The sequence below is a fragment of the Lissotriton vulgaris genome, chromosome 10 (assembly GCF_964263255.1).
Source record: "Lissotriton vulgaris chromosome 10, aLisVul1.2, whole genome shotgun sequence".
NCBI lineage: Eukaryota > Metazoa > Chordata > Amphibia > Caudata > Salamandridae > Lissotriton > Lissotriton vulgaris.
The window spans coordinates 353038089-353052024 of record NC_141698.1 but is presented as its reverse complement, the minus strand read 5'-3'; the positions used below and the strand labels follow the sequence as shown (position 1 = coordinate 353052024).

At 49.0% G+C, this 13936-nt stretch overlaps 1 long non-coding RNA gene across 1 annotated transcript in view; it reads left to right on the top strand.

The window, feature by feature from the left end:
* Positions 1–7678: 7678 nt before the first annotated feature.
* LOC147685241 (uncharacterized) overlaps positions 7679–13936 on the top strand; it is a 34214-nt gene continuing 27956 nt past the window's right edge. The window contains exon 1 of the long non-coding RNA XR_015300425.1: positions 7679–8043. This is a non-coding gene — a long non-coding RNA (uncharacterized LOC147685241). The remainder of the gene's footprint in view (positions 8044–13936) is intronic.

The window sequence follows — 13936 nt, the reverse complement described above, 5'->3', positions numbered from 1 at the left end:
AAGGCAGCAGCAGTGACACAGTTTTTCTTCGATGAGTCGCGCTTCCAGCTCCTTTGCGACACGCAGTCCCTCAGGAGGCCCAAAACAGAAGCAGGCACTTCCAAGAAACTCTGGGGAGCTGGGGGTTGAAGTCTGTTGTCCCTGAGAATTCAGCAGGAGGCAAGCTCTTTTCCCAAGTCCTTGGAGATCCCTCACAAGTTGAAAGCAAAGTACACAAAGTTCCTTTCTTCTTCCTTTGGCAGTAAGGCAACCACTGCAGGCCAATCCCCCAAGCAGCACTTCAGCTTGGGAATAGTCTTTCCTCAGTTTCTTCTCCTCAGTAAAGATTTCTTCTTGTAGTCCAAAAGTGATTTAATTTCATGGGATCAGGATCCCAATATTTATACCCCAAAATTCTTTGTTCTCTGAGCGGAGAGGGACCTGTGCCCAGTCCAAACCAGTTCTGAAGCACTCTGTTTACCAGACTTCTCCTTTCCTTTCACAGTGCAGGGCAGAAACATCAGACGCCCCACAGGAGGTGGAGCCAGCATTGTGGAAGGCAAGTACAGCCCTGGAGCACTTTGTTGACAGGATTATTTCTCTTCTTTCAGTGTGCAGGGCAGAGACATCAGCCACGCCCCAGGAGGTAGAGCCAGCATTGTGGAAGGCAGGCACAGCCCTATTCAAGGTTCAGGTGCAACTCCTCCCTCGCATCTAGATGCGGATCTCTATATTCACCACTGGTCGGACTCATCCTGTCTCTTGGAAGCCCCAGTCCTGTCACTCACAAATACCAGACAAAGGAATACACAATCTAGCAGAGGCAGGCTTGAAAGGTTAGGCAATCAAATACCTACTTTCTAAAAGTGGTATTTGCAAACACAGAATGTTAAACCCAACTTCACTAAAAGATGTATTTTATCATTCTGAGTTCAGGCATACTAAACTCGAATTTCCACCATGTTCTCTGAGTCAGTTAGGATTATAAAATGTAATAATTCTAACAGCCCATTCTGGCCTACAGAGAACAGGTAGCCTTGCAATAGTGAAAAACGAAAAAGGCTGTAATTTATTATTAGGACATGCCACACACACCAGGGCTTGTCCGACCTTGTACTTACAATGCACCTGCTCTTGGGCCTACCATAAGGGTGATGACATGAAGAAAAGGGGCGGTTTAGGGACTGGAAAGTGGGTGCACTTGCCCAATCAGCATGACAGTTCCAGACTGCACATGGCAGACCTTAGACAAATTTTACAAGGCTGCTTGTGTGGGTGGCACAACCAGTGCTGCAAACCCACTAGCAGCATTTAGATTTACAAGCCATGGGCACTCCTGGTGCACTGTACTAGGGTCTGACAAGTAAACCAAATAGTCAATCATGGAATAACCAATGAATACATACATATACAATAGGGAGCAGTTGCGCTGTGGCACTGGACAGCAGTGGCACAGTGCCAAAGCATCTAACACCAGCAAAAATACATGAGGCAACAGCAAAAATGGAAGGGAGACCACGCCAATGGTGCCAGGTCTAACAGGGGGCAGCGACCTCGAAAAGTTGCTGTTCTGGCTGGTCGTCCACTCTTGCTCGTGGGGCTTGTGTTGCAGCATCTTTGATGTTAGTGCTTGAGCTTGGTCGGTGTTGCTTGGGCTGGAGAATTTTCAGGCTTTCTGGGAGCTCTCAGTGCTGTGCAACAGTCTTTTCCCTTCAAAGGCCTGAGTGGCCTGTTGGGGTAGCGCACACTCACACGCCTTCATGTGCTCTCTCTGGGCTTGCCAACTTGCTGGTCTTCACTGTCCTTTGTTTCTTGGCACGTTCCCGTGCTGGGGTGATCCTGGGCTCCTGGTATCTCTTTGCCAGGTGTGTGTTTGGAGCTCCTCTTCTTTGAACTGTTAGGGGCGTCCATCGGCTGATCTCTGCAGTGGCACTGGGAGCATTGCTCAGGCTCTTCAGCATGCCTTGCCTGTAAAAGGGTGTGTGTGCTAGGACTCTTCCTCCTGTCGGCCGCAGTGCCTGGGTATGGTTTCTGGAGATGCTCCCAAACAGTTGTGAGGTGGCGCTGCCGCCACCTGTAGTGTGAGTCCGGGACAGTCTTACTGTTTCTGAAGTTTTCTTGCTTTTGCCAGTTTGCCTTTGACACTACGGAGGGCGCGCTGCAGGCCTCCCAGTGTGCTGAGGACTCTGGCAATCGTGGGGGACTCTAAGGCTGGGGAGCTGTTCACAAGCGGCAGAGCAGGAATGCGGCCACTACTGCCGCTGAGCTCAGGCCTCAGCAACGCTTCTCCACCTGCGCGCCATACATACGGGCGCAGGACAGCTTCTGCAGGCTGGGGGTTTTGATGTGCCCCCCACTGTTGAGCAGGCTTTGATGGCGGGGTTACCGGCGGAAGTGGCCAGAATTGAGGTGCCAGGTGGGTCAGACAGCAGTGATTTCTCTAGCGCAGCGCTTTTAGAGTTCTGTTGCCTGCCTGTTAAATTTGGGGGTCTCTGGTTGGCACAGCAGGAACCCTCTCCTCTAGTCAGGACAAGGGGGTTACACTCCTAAAATAACCCCTGCTCACCCTCTAGGCTGCGTGGCGTGAGCAGACAAGGCTTATTTCAGAGGTGTTGTAAGTTAAGCAGTTGTAACCACATACAGTAACCCAGTGACAACACTACAAATGGACACCACACAGGTTTTATATAAAAAATAAGTATACTTTATATAGAGTTACCACAAGACCATAAACAACAAAAATACACACTATGATTACTTTAGGATGGTAGAATTAAGCTTAGTTCAGTTCAGTTCTTAGATGCGAAACTCTGGGTCAATGTACCTTAAGTTGCGATGCGCTTCCACGACAAGCAATGTCGCAGCGATGGGAAATGCGGCAAAGTTCAGGTGCAAAGAAATAAAGACGTGTAGATCTTCCAGTTGCGACACGCTTCTCGGGGATGCGACACCCTTCTCGGTTCAATGCGCGCACTACAGCGGCGACATCTACGATGCGACGGCAGCAGCTCCAGCGGTGACGCTCTACTCCCACAATGCGTGAAGCTTCCGCACGATGCGACTAGTACAGCGGCGACATACAAGATGCGCCGGCAGCAGCTCAGACGGCGGCGCACTTCTTGGGGATGCGAGGTGCTCTTGGTCGATGCGGTGCAGTGCGATAGTTCTAGCGGCAACACCCTCCTTCAGAGCTGCGACGGCAGGCACAGCGACGGCGACACGCTCCGACCTTGTTGCGAGATTCTTCTCTCAATGCGGTGCATTGCGACAGCTCCAGCCACAACACCCAGCTTCTTCAGAGTTGCAACGGCAGCAGCAGCGATGGTGACATGCTTCCTCTTCGTTGCGGCACGCTTCTTTCCAATGCGAAGCAGTGCGACAGTTCCAGCGGAGTTGCGACGGCAGGCACAGTGACGGCGATACGCTTCGTCTTGTTGAGTCGCGCTTATAGCTCCTTGCGACACGCAGTTCCTCAGAAGGCCCAAAACAGCAGCAGGCACTTCCAAAAGAACTCTGGGGAGCTGGGGGGTGAAGTCTGTTGTCCCTGAGACTTCAGCAGGAGGCAAGCTCTTTTCCAAGCCCTTGGAGATTCTTCACAAGTTGAAAGCAAAGTTCCTTTCTCCTTCCTTTGGCAGTAAGGTAACCACTGCAGGCTAATCCCCAAAGCAGCACTTCAGCTTGGGAATAGTCTCTCCTCAGTTTCTTCAGAATCCTCTCCTCAGTAAGGGTTTCTTCTTGTAGTCCAAAAGTGATCTAATTTCATGGGAGCAGGGTCCCAATATTTATACCTCAAAATCCTTTTTTCTCTGAGGGAAGAGGGGCCTGTGACTAGTCCAAACAGTTCCTGAGCACCTTGTTTACCAGACTTCTCCTTTCCTTTCACAGTGCAGGGCAGAAACATCGGACGCCCCACAGGAGGTGGAGCCAGCATTGTGGAAGGCAAGCACAGCCCTATTCAGAGTTCATGTGCACTCCTCCCTCCCATCTAGATGCAGATCTCTCTATTCACCACTGGGTGACTCAGCCAGTCTCTGGGAATCCCCCAGCCATGTCACTTCATGAAACCAGACATAGAAATACACATCCTAGCAGAGGCAGGTTTGAATGGTTAGACAAGCAAAGACCTACTTTCTAAAAGTGGTCTTTGCAAATACACAATATTAAAATAAACTTCACTAAAAGATGTATTTTATTATTCTGAGTTCAGGCACACTAAACAATAATGTCTACCATGTTCTCTGAGCCTGTTAGGATTATAACATGTAACAATTCTAACAGCCCATTCTGGCCTATGGAGAACAGGTAGCCTTGCAATAGTGAAAAACGAAAATGGCTGTAATTCACTATTAGGACATGCCACACACATCAGGGCTTGTCCTGCCTTATACTTACAATACACCCTTACCTTGGGCCTACCATAGGGATGACTAATATGAAGACAAGGGAAGGTTTAGGGACTGGCAAATGGGTGTACTTGCCCAGTCAGCATGACAGTACCAGACTGCCCGCAGGCTCTGCAATGGCAGACCTTAGACACATTTTACAAAGCTGCTTCTGTGGGTGGCACAACCAGTGCTGCAGGCCCACCAGCAGCATTTGGATTACACGCCCTGGCACAGTCAGTGCACTAGACTAGGGTCTGACAAGTAAACCAAAATAGCCAAACATGGAATCACTGATTCATACATCATTTACAATAGAGAGCACTTGCACTGTGGCACTGAACAGCAGTGGTACAGTGGCCAAAGCATTCTAACACAGCAAAAATACATGAGGCAAAAGCAAAAAATGGAAGGGAGACCCACGCCAATGGTGCCAGGTCTAACACTGCCCAAATGCGCTCCTCTGCCGGCTTCTCCTTTTCTTTATCTTCCTTCTCCCAGTGTTGCACTTTGTGCCCTGTGTGCATGTCTCATCTGTTGTGCTTAGGAGTAGGGAGCATGTCCAAGCCACTTATGCATGGGATAAGGCTGTGACTAGTTGGGAGCCGTTTTGTTCAGGTTCAGTACCACCACGGATTGCTAGGTGACACTGCAGCCCTTGCAATGCTCCGCTCATCAGGCTTTGAGCTTTACTCTACCAATGCACTGTCCTGGCACTTCTTGGAGAGGCCGGTGCAGCATATTTTGCTGGTTGGGCGGACCTATAGAGGCAGAGCACGGTTCACAGGCCTGAACAAGGAGGTTCCAGCGGCAGGCGAGTTTCCGTTCTGCATTCAGCTGTTGAGCGGAAATGTGTCCTGGAGCATTTGCAGCCTTCCTTTAGGGCGGCAGGGTTGGCATACAATTTCCTGTCCTTTAATGCAGGCTGAGGCGGCTTGCTTGATTACTTGGCGCTGGGGATAAGTGTTAGTGTGGGACAAGTGCTCAATGTACACTTTGGGTCACTTCGCTGAGGCGCGTGCTTCTTTCACTTCTGGGGGCCGGGCAGAACATGCCCGCAGGGAGCTGTTTCCTCATGCTCTTTGGCCGCTTTGCTGTGCCTGCAACTCGGCTGGCCCTGTAGGCACTTTAAATCAGGCTCCGTCCGGTACGAGAGCGGGAGACATCCACAATGGGGCGGCTGCTGGGCAGACACCAGCTGCACCGGCTAGGAAGACGAGAGGCGGGGGTCGCATTAGTGGGTCACTGGGCTCTGCAAGCATATCAGTAAGCGTGGCAGCAGGCACCTTGCTGGAGTAGCGGGGCTCTCGCACTCACCAGGAACGCACTGCCTCTCTTATTGCTTCCGGGACCAGTGGGGGTGGGATAAGACCAGTCTCTGGTCATCGCCCTTCGAATGCAGAGGGCGTTGTCACGACCAATCTTAGGTTCAATCATGGGTGACTGTAGACAACTTGGTGTGGGAGCTGACCACCAGGCTCACTTTCTCCCCCCCCCCTCCCGGGGACAACGAAACACCGAGCAGCAGGCATGCAGGGCTTGCTACTCTGCTACTCGCCTCGTGGCCAATGTTGTGTTGGGCCTCAGGCCCACATGGTGAGAAAGGACGGACACAGACAGCCGGTAGTATGGTGCGATAACTGGCCTCGAGCATGTGCACCCGAGCACTCATGATACCTGTGAGGGATGCGTGTGGCGGTGCCAGTGTGCCCACTCCAGTAGGGGTGTTGTTATCAACTCTATGCCTGTCGAGACACTAGAACGTGTCTCGCAGGACATAACATATAAAAGGCAGGTGATGTGAGGTGGGATCAATTAAGGGAGATGGTGGCTCAAGTTCTTTGACCACTGCACGAGGCATGGAGGAGGTTTCTGACTGGGCGTAAGTCCCTTTTGCAGCATCAGCTCAATGCTGATTCATCGTGCAGGACTTGGCTAGACCATTGTGCCTAGAGAAACGGTATCTGCAGCATAAGCATTGTAAACACACAAAGAAAATATTTACAGTTCAATGTACAAATATTCGTTGTCTACTGAACTATTTGACCAGCTTTCTCTGGACAAATTTGTATTGACCACCAGAGAGTTTAAAAACTTTCAACAGGCTGCTAGCTGCTGCTATTCAGTTCATCTAGGGAAGCTCTTCTCAGGAGACAGGCACTAGTATCCTCTTGTTCTTGGATGGAGAAGGCTGGTTCTACCAGTTGTGGCAGATATGAATAAGGACAGAACTTCTAGAGTGAGCTAGAGGCCATTCTCTTCACTGCTCGCATGGGTAGTTAGGATAGGAATTTTTCTATGCAAGACTCAGGGGAGGTTTTTTTCTTCTTAATCTCCCCGCATATTGTTTACTTTGTGCGGTTCACTAAGGGTATTATAAATTATAAAAGGCAAATATATGGGATATTGGTACTGAAGCTTAGCTAATGCTAATATAATTTTCAGGATTCTCATTCCTCATTTCTCACCACTTTCTTTGCTTGTGACATACTTTGTAGCAGAAAAGTAACTAGGTAGTCCATATGCCAGCTTTGGGGTTCTTTTGCCTGTCTCCAACCTAAATTTCAGGTCTTTCAACTGAAACTCTTCGAACCCCCGTCCTATTGAAAATTCCCATGAAGTGCTACCACTTGTCTTGGTTGAGGTTTTGGCTCATTCTTACCCTGTAAAATATGCTCACAAGCACCAGCAGACAAAAAGTATCTAACTTCTGACGCACACATCCCCTTTTTTACTATACTTCTTGGAGCAGCCAGCGATATTTTTTAATGCCTACAGGCTGTAGACATTGTAAAGCACTGTTGGTATGTACAAGATAACACATTGTCGTTTTATATGCTGGCACGGTCGTTTTATGGGCTTGTGGAAGCCATCATTGGAAGCACTCACTCACAACTTTTACTCCTCACAACTTTCTAATGTCACCAACCGCCACTGCTATGAATCATGCAGGCTGGTACTGTCTCATTTTAGCAGCAGTTGTTATAACAGTTTACTTTTCATTTGTGTTAATGGAACCACATTTCTTGTGCTCGCATAAGAAACTCAGACTACTTGATATACCAGCCTATAGCTCATATAATATTGAAATGCTTTAAGCTGGAGTAGATTCGTAAATACGGCGGTACGACAAAACAGTAAAAACACTTTGTCTCCGAATTGCGCTCTGTGTTGTACAATGAATGTATATAAGCAAATGCACAATAAAAAGAGTTTTGAAAAAATTATTGTAAAGCAAGGGCTAAAAGCTTTTCTTTGACAGGAAGTGACATAATCACATCAAGTCTTTACGAAATGGACCACTTGCAAAAGAGCATAAGGAGGAACTAGTAAATGGCGACAGATGCGCACATCGAAACTTTAAGAACAACACGACTACACGGAAGTTAGATGCGTTGTCACAGTCAGAGAGAGCGTCCAACTGCACAGACGGAAACCAGGAGAACGTTAGAGGTCCTCTAAGACGGGAATTTCGGCACTTTGGACAGGCAGCAAGATGGAGAGCTGGTTCTGTCTCGTGCTGTTGCTCGGTGTGGCTTCAGAGTCTCGCTCTGCGCCTGCGCCAGATGTCTTTAGGAGCGCTCACGATGGTGATGCTGACGTGACCACTGGTTTCTACAGGAGCCCAATGGACGAAGCTTATCTGTCGGATCTGCAGAAAAGTGAACCAATGAACACACAGGTAAGCAAAATGAAGCAGTAGTGTTAGTAATGAAACATTAATAGAAACATTAATATCATCACAATTGCTGATAGATTAGTAGTAACATGTACATACAATTGAGTGCTTTCTATGTGTATGACGTTGCTGCAGAATTTCAGAGTTTCTGAAATGCAGCAGAAAACATACGTGTTATCAAGAAATAATGGCCCATATGGTAAATATTTAAAGCCTCATTTATCAATCAGAATGCAGTGTGAAATTCGGTAAATGATGTTTGTAAGCATATTAAGGATCTAACCAATGAGTCTCAACTGAAAAATAGCAACATAAGGAAACAAAACAATAACAAATCTGTGATGTGATTGTATTTAAGTAGTCATACAGTGAAAAAATTACAATGCAGCACAATGCTTGAGTAGCAATGAAGTGCTGCACAGTTGTAAATAACTCGAGCACAATCAGTTTTGTACAAACAAGTGGTGAGTTGAAATCGTTATATATAAATACAAATAAAATTAGTCCTCCTCCAACCCAGAGGCCTGGGCAGGAAGGAGAGAGCAGAGGAAGTGAAGTGATGTGTCACTGTTTGATAGGACAAACAGAGACTTCCTGCCAGCCCCCTCCCCAAACTTTAAAGAGTGTTTGCCCAGGAAGAGAAGTTCTCTCTGGGGTGTGGTCTGCTGAGGCAGAGGGTGCTGGAGCCTGGGTCAATGGGCAGTTGGAAGGATGAACCCCGTGACTGTCCCAGGATCCTGAACAGTGCCAGGAGAAGAGTACAGGACCAGTGCGCAGAAGCAGGGGCCTCTGCGCAGGGAGAAGAGAGGCCTAGGAGGAGAGCCAGGCAAAAGGCTGGCGCAGCGAGCCAATGAAGACAGCTCCCTGTGAAATCCAACTTCTGTGAGACCTGGAGGGCAAAGGAAAGTGCTCACAGTGGCTGGGGAGCACCACCAGGAGCAAGAAGAGGCCAGAATGGTGAACATCAGTCCCCTGGGGGTTGAGAAATGCCCCCTGAATGTAGGCGACCTTTGCCCTCCAAGTAGACTGACGATGAAGCGCGTGGGGCTCCTCCACCGGTCTTGAATGTGCCCCCAGGGTGGGTCAGGTCCCAGGGGCTGCCCCCCACATGAAGTAAAGACGGGGAGCGCCATCACGCTCCCTTTGAAATTATGCCAAAAGGGGATGCCAGGCGCCCACCCTGGCCCCTAGAACAGCTGGAGGAGGAGTAGCACCATCGTGCCCCCCCTCAGAGAGAAGACAAAGCCAAGGAGCACTGTTGCACTCCTCGTGAGGTTTGTCCAGGGCCCGGGATCCTAACTCCGGGCCCGAAGAGGGAAAAAACCAGCTGGGGAGTATTGCCACGCTCCCTGTGAAAATAGCCCCCCCGGTGTGCCAGGAGCCGACCTTGGCCCCCGAGGTCTCTGGAATGAGAGGAGCACCGCTTCGCCCCCCTCAAAGATGTTTGGAGGCCCGGGACCCCATCCCCAGGCCCCGAATGGAGGAAGGAGGAAGAGTGCCGTCGCACTCCCCCGGAGACCCACAGGAGCAGGGAAGCAGCCTCGTGTCTGCCTGCCGGAGTCGGCAGACCAGAAAAAGGTACGGGCTTCTGCAGAAGCAGGCAAGGGTGCTGGCCAGTCGGGTAGCCGGCGGGAACCACCGGGGGTGGGCTTCCCGAGCGGCTCCCCATTGAGCCTGCAGTGAGGGGCCCGGGTGGGACCAGGCCCCCGATACACCCTCGCAGCAGCCAGGGGTGGGCTCCCTGAGCTGCCGTTGCTCACCTGGGGGTCCGGGTGAGACCGGTCCCCGGAAAAGGAAAAACAGCAAGAGCAGCTGGGGGTGGGCTCCCCGAGCTCCAGGGCACACCTGGGGGTCTGGGTGGTACTTAGTCCCCCACCGAAGGGGAAGAAGTGTCCCGAGGCTGCCAGGGGCATCGCAGCTCTTCCTGGAGCAGCAGGAGAGCCGCTGCTATAACATGCAGTGAGACAAGAAGGAGCGCCCCATAATTCCTTGCCTGGCAGCAAAGAAACTGGGCTATTTCGGTGTGTGGTGGCCCCAGGAAGATGGGGCAACTGCTGTTGGTGTACAAAGGTGAAGGGGGAGCTGCAGGAGTACGCAGACTCCCCCAACCCTGTTGCAGTTGTCCAAGCGCAACAGAATGAGGGCCGAGGCAGCTGTCCTGAAGCCATCGGCTGGAAGAAAAAATTAGATTTTTCCCAGTATCCTAAGGATATAGAAGCAGGTAGATACCACTCTGTTAACCTGGTCCCTGAAATCAAGTTTCTGATCCATGATCACACCCAAATTTGTAGCCTCACCAGCGGGAGCTGGTAGCTTTCCCATGGCTACAGGTCACATATTAGGTGTCCAGATGTTAGGGTTGTTCCCATATATAATGACCTCGGTCTTGCCTGCATTCAATTGTACGGTACAAAAGGGGGTGGTGATGGACGGAGCATCTGAATCAATCAAACACTCACACCCAGTTAAAAAATCTGGGTTTAATCCATCACGGTTCTTTAGCCCACTCTGCCACCCCAGTTCAGACGTGAGTCCCTTGCTCACTTTGCCACTAGATTCAAGCAAGCCGGGCTGAAGACGGCTACAATGCCAGAAACCAGTCCTCGGAAGCTTGTTTCCTGTCCAGGGAAGACATGGCTTGGCAGTTCGGGCTGGACTGTTCCCATGAGGCACAGGGTGAGACTGATTTGCATATAGCCATGTCTGAACTGGGGTGGCATAGTGGGCTAAAGCACGGTGATGGATTAAAACCCGATCTTTTGACTGGGTGTGAGTGTTTGATTGATTCAGATGCTCCGTCCATAACGACCCCCTTTTGTACCGCTTTTGGCCGCCGTAAGTGTGTCAGGGTATGCTCAGACGTGAGTCCCTTGCTCACTTTGCCACTGGATTCAAGCAAGCCGGGCTGAAGACTGCTGGAATGCCAGAAACCGGTCCTCGGAAGCATGTTTCCGGTCCAGGGAAGACATGGCTTGGCAGTTCGGGCTGGGCTGTTCCCATGAGGCACAGAGTCAGACTGATTTGCATATAGCAATGTCTGAACTGGGGTGGCAGAGTGGGCTAAAGAACGGTGATGGATTAAGCCCAGATCTTTTGACTGGGTGTGAGTGTTTGATTGATTCAGATGCTCCGTCCATCACCACCCCCTTTTGTACTGCATTCAATTTTAGGCAGTTGGAGGCCATCCATCCAGAGATGTCTTTTTGACAGTCGTGACACTTTGATGCCATATCATCTTGGGTCCCTTGTTGTATAGATAACACAATTTTTGTCTCATCTGCGTAGGATGTGAGTTGCAGACCGAAAGATCTTAACAAAGCCACCAGTGGGCTAACTTATATATAGAAAAGCATGGGGCTCAGGGAGGACCCTTGCGGCACCACGCAAGGGAGGGCAAAAGGTTTAGATTTGTCCCGCCCCAAGTCTACTGTTTGGATTCTAACCCATGAGGTCAGAAACATGTCCGGTGGTGGCAGGCTGGCTAAGACTAGTCAGTGACCACACCGGTGTTTGGTATGTTTTCAGGGGACCCTCAAAAAAGTTTCCTGTTTGCATTTATTAATTATTCCAACACTGGCATCAGTGAGGATTTATTAAGACGAGATGCTTGATACCAAAATTCTTAGGGTACAGTGAAGCCATCACAGAGCTAGGAAACAACACTTAATGACAGCTATCCTGCCCATTTGCTCTCTATGGCTTCCCTGTGCACTTACAATATCCAAGAATGGCTCAGATATTGCATGGTCATATCTGCTCATACAGATATGTCCACACGTGGGAAATAGTGCACCCTGCCTTAGGGCTTTAAAACCTGCAGTAGGTGTGACTTACCTATAGCTCATGCATTGTATTGGGGCATGACACAATGTGTGCCATACTGACTCTTTAATTTTCTCTGCACCAAGACACGCACAAAGTCTGCAATGGCAGTTTGCATAGTCTTGGTGAGGGTCTCTGTGGTGGGATAATTTGTGCTGCAGCCCAGTGGACGCTCTTCTGTCCCAATGCCCAAGGGTACCATTTACTAGGGACTTTCGTGGGTGGCTGAAGTTGTGCCAATCATGGTACAGTTTTAGGAAAGAGATTTGGCACTTGGAACCTGTTCAACAGGGATCCATGCACTCACAGTTCGAAATTACGTTATTCATTAGGCAAAAAGTGGGGGCTAACGATGTCAAAAGAGGCACTTTCCTACACAGGGAAAGGTTTCTATATTTTTATTACAGTGGGTGGTATCAATGGAATAGCTTAGGTTATCAGTTGCATTTTTTTAAAAAATAGCTTAAGTTGGGCAGGGCTTCACAACTGCAGGTGAGGCTTTGAACATTTTAGTTGTACTAAAGCTACCTTGAGATTTGTATTATAAGTGTAATCTTTCTTACATGCATCAAAGGTTTCTTGCCTTAACAAGGCACTCCGAGTGTAGGCAGAGGCATGAATTAGGTTATAGGCCCATCTGATTAAAAAGGCCATGGTTAGGGTAAATGCACTAGGAAGAGCAAATTCCAGGCGTAATACTTGACCTAGAGAAAGAATCTTCCCTTAGTAAAAGTTCCAAGATGACCCCTGGTTGGAGGGAATGCTCTCAAGTGCATAAGATATTATATGCAGGATTGTCACCTTAGAAATATCTAAAAGAATTGGTGCAATTAGATCCTCTGACTGCAGAGCAACTTGATTCCCCGATTTCTATAATTGAACTAGAAAGTGCAGTTAACAGTCTAGCCTTAGGGAAAGCGGCAGGACCTGATAGGATTCCTGCTGAGGTCTATAGGCTTTTTTTCATCAAATGAAGGATGAGATGCTGAATGTCTTTCGTGCAACACAATTAGGACATCTGCCTAAATCTTGGTCAGAAGCCACCATTGTGGTTTTTTATAAAAGGGCAAATCAACGGATTTGGTGGGATCATATCGCCCAATTTCGCTATTAAATTGCGATAGTAAGATTTACTCTAAGATCCTGGCAAATCGACTATCTAAAGTAATTACTCCATTGGTCTCTCTAAACCAACACGGTTTTATTCCTCACTGTTTATCTGTCACACATGTGAACAAAGTCATAACATTATTTGATATTGCTTGTACGGAAAACAGAGATTTAGCTTTGATTTTATTAGACGCAGAGAAAGCATTTGACCGTATGCAATGGGACTACGTGTGGCAATTACTGTATCTAAGTGGCTTTGGTAACAAATTCATTACAGCCCTGCAATCCCTGTGTAGTACTCCTACTGCGAACATGTCTGCAATAAGTTTATTATCAGATGCAGTGTCTATTACCCGGGGCACCAGGCAAGGCTGCCCCTGTTCTCCCCTTTTATTTGCCCTCTACATTAATCCTTTTGTTGAACAATTAGCTCATAATGCTTTCATTCCTCCATTTGTGGTTCATGATTATCAATTCTCTGTCTTGGCTTACGGGAATAGCATTTTTGTGAAAGAATTTTCACTTCCTGAGGTGGAAGCCGGGAAGGTTTCATGTAATTTGTTTTTAAACTTTTTTACTTAGTTTTACTACTATTTTGCTCCTTTGCACCATACCTTGCTCCTTTGCACTAAACCAGCGCGTTCGCCCCCACTTAGAGCCGAATGGGTGCTGGATAGTGAGCTCGAACTGACGATCTTCTCCTTGGCCGCCATCTTGCTGGAGGCTCAAGGTTAGCGGTCTAGCTGCCCTGCCCTCCCGCACTCTCTAGCATAAAATGATCCCATCTACACGGAGGCGCAGTAGACGCGCCGATTGCGCGCTGAAGGCGCGCCAAAGGCAAGCCCGTCTGCGCCCGTCCGCGCCTGGATCGGGCCCAGGGCCAGAAACCCTGGTCATATTCCGATACAAATGGATGCAATTAACCATATGCCTGAGGCCGAAAGCCAGGCTACAAACGCTCCCA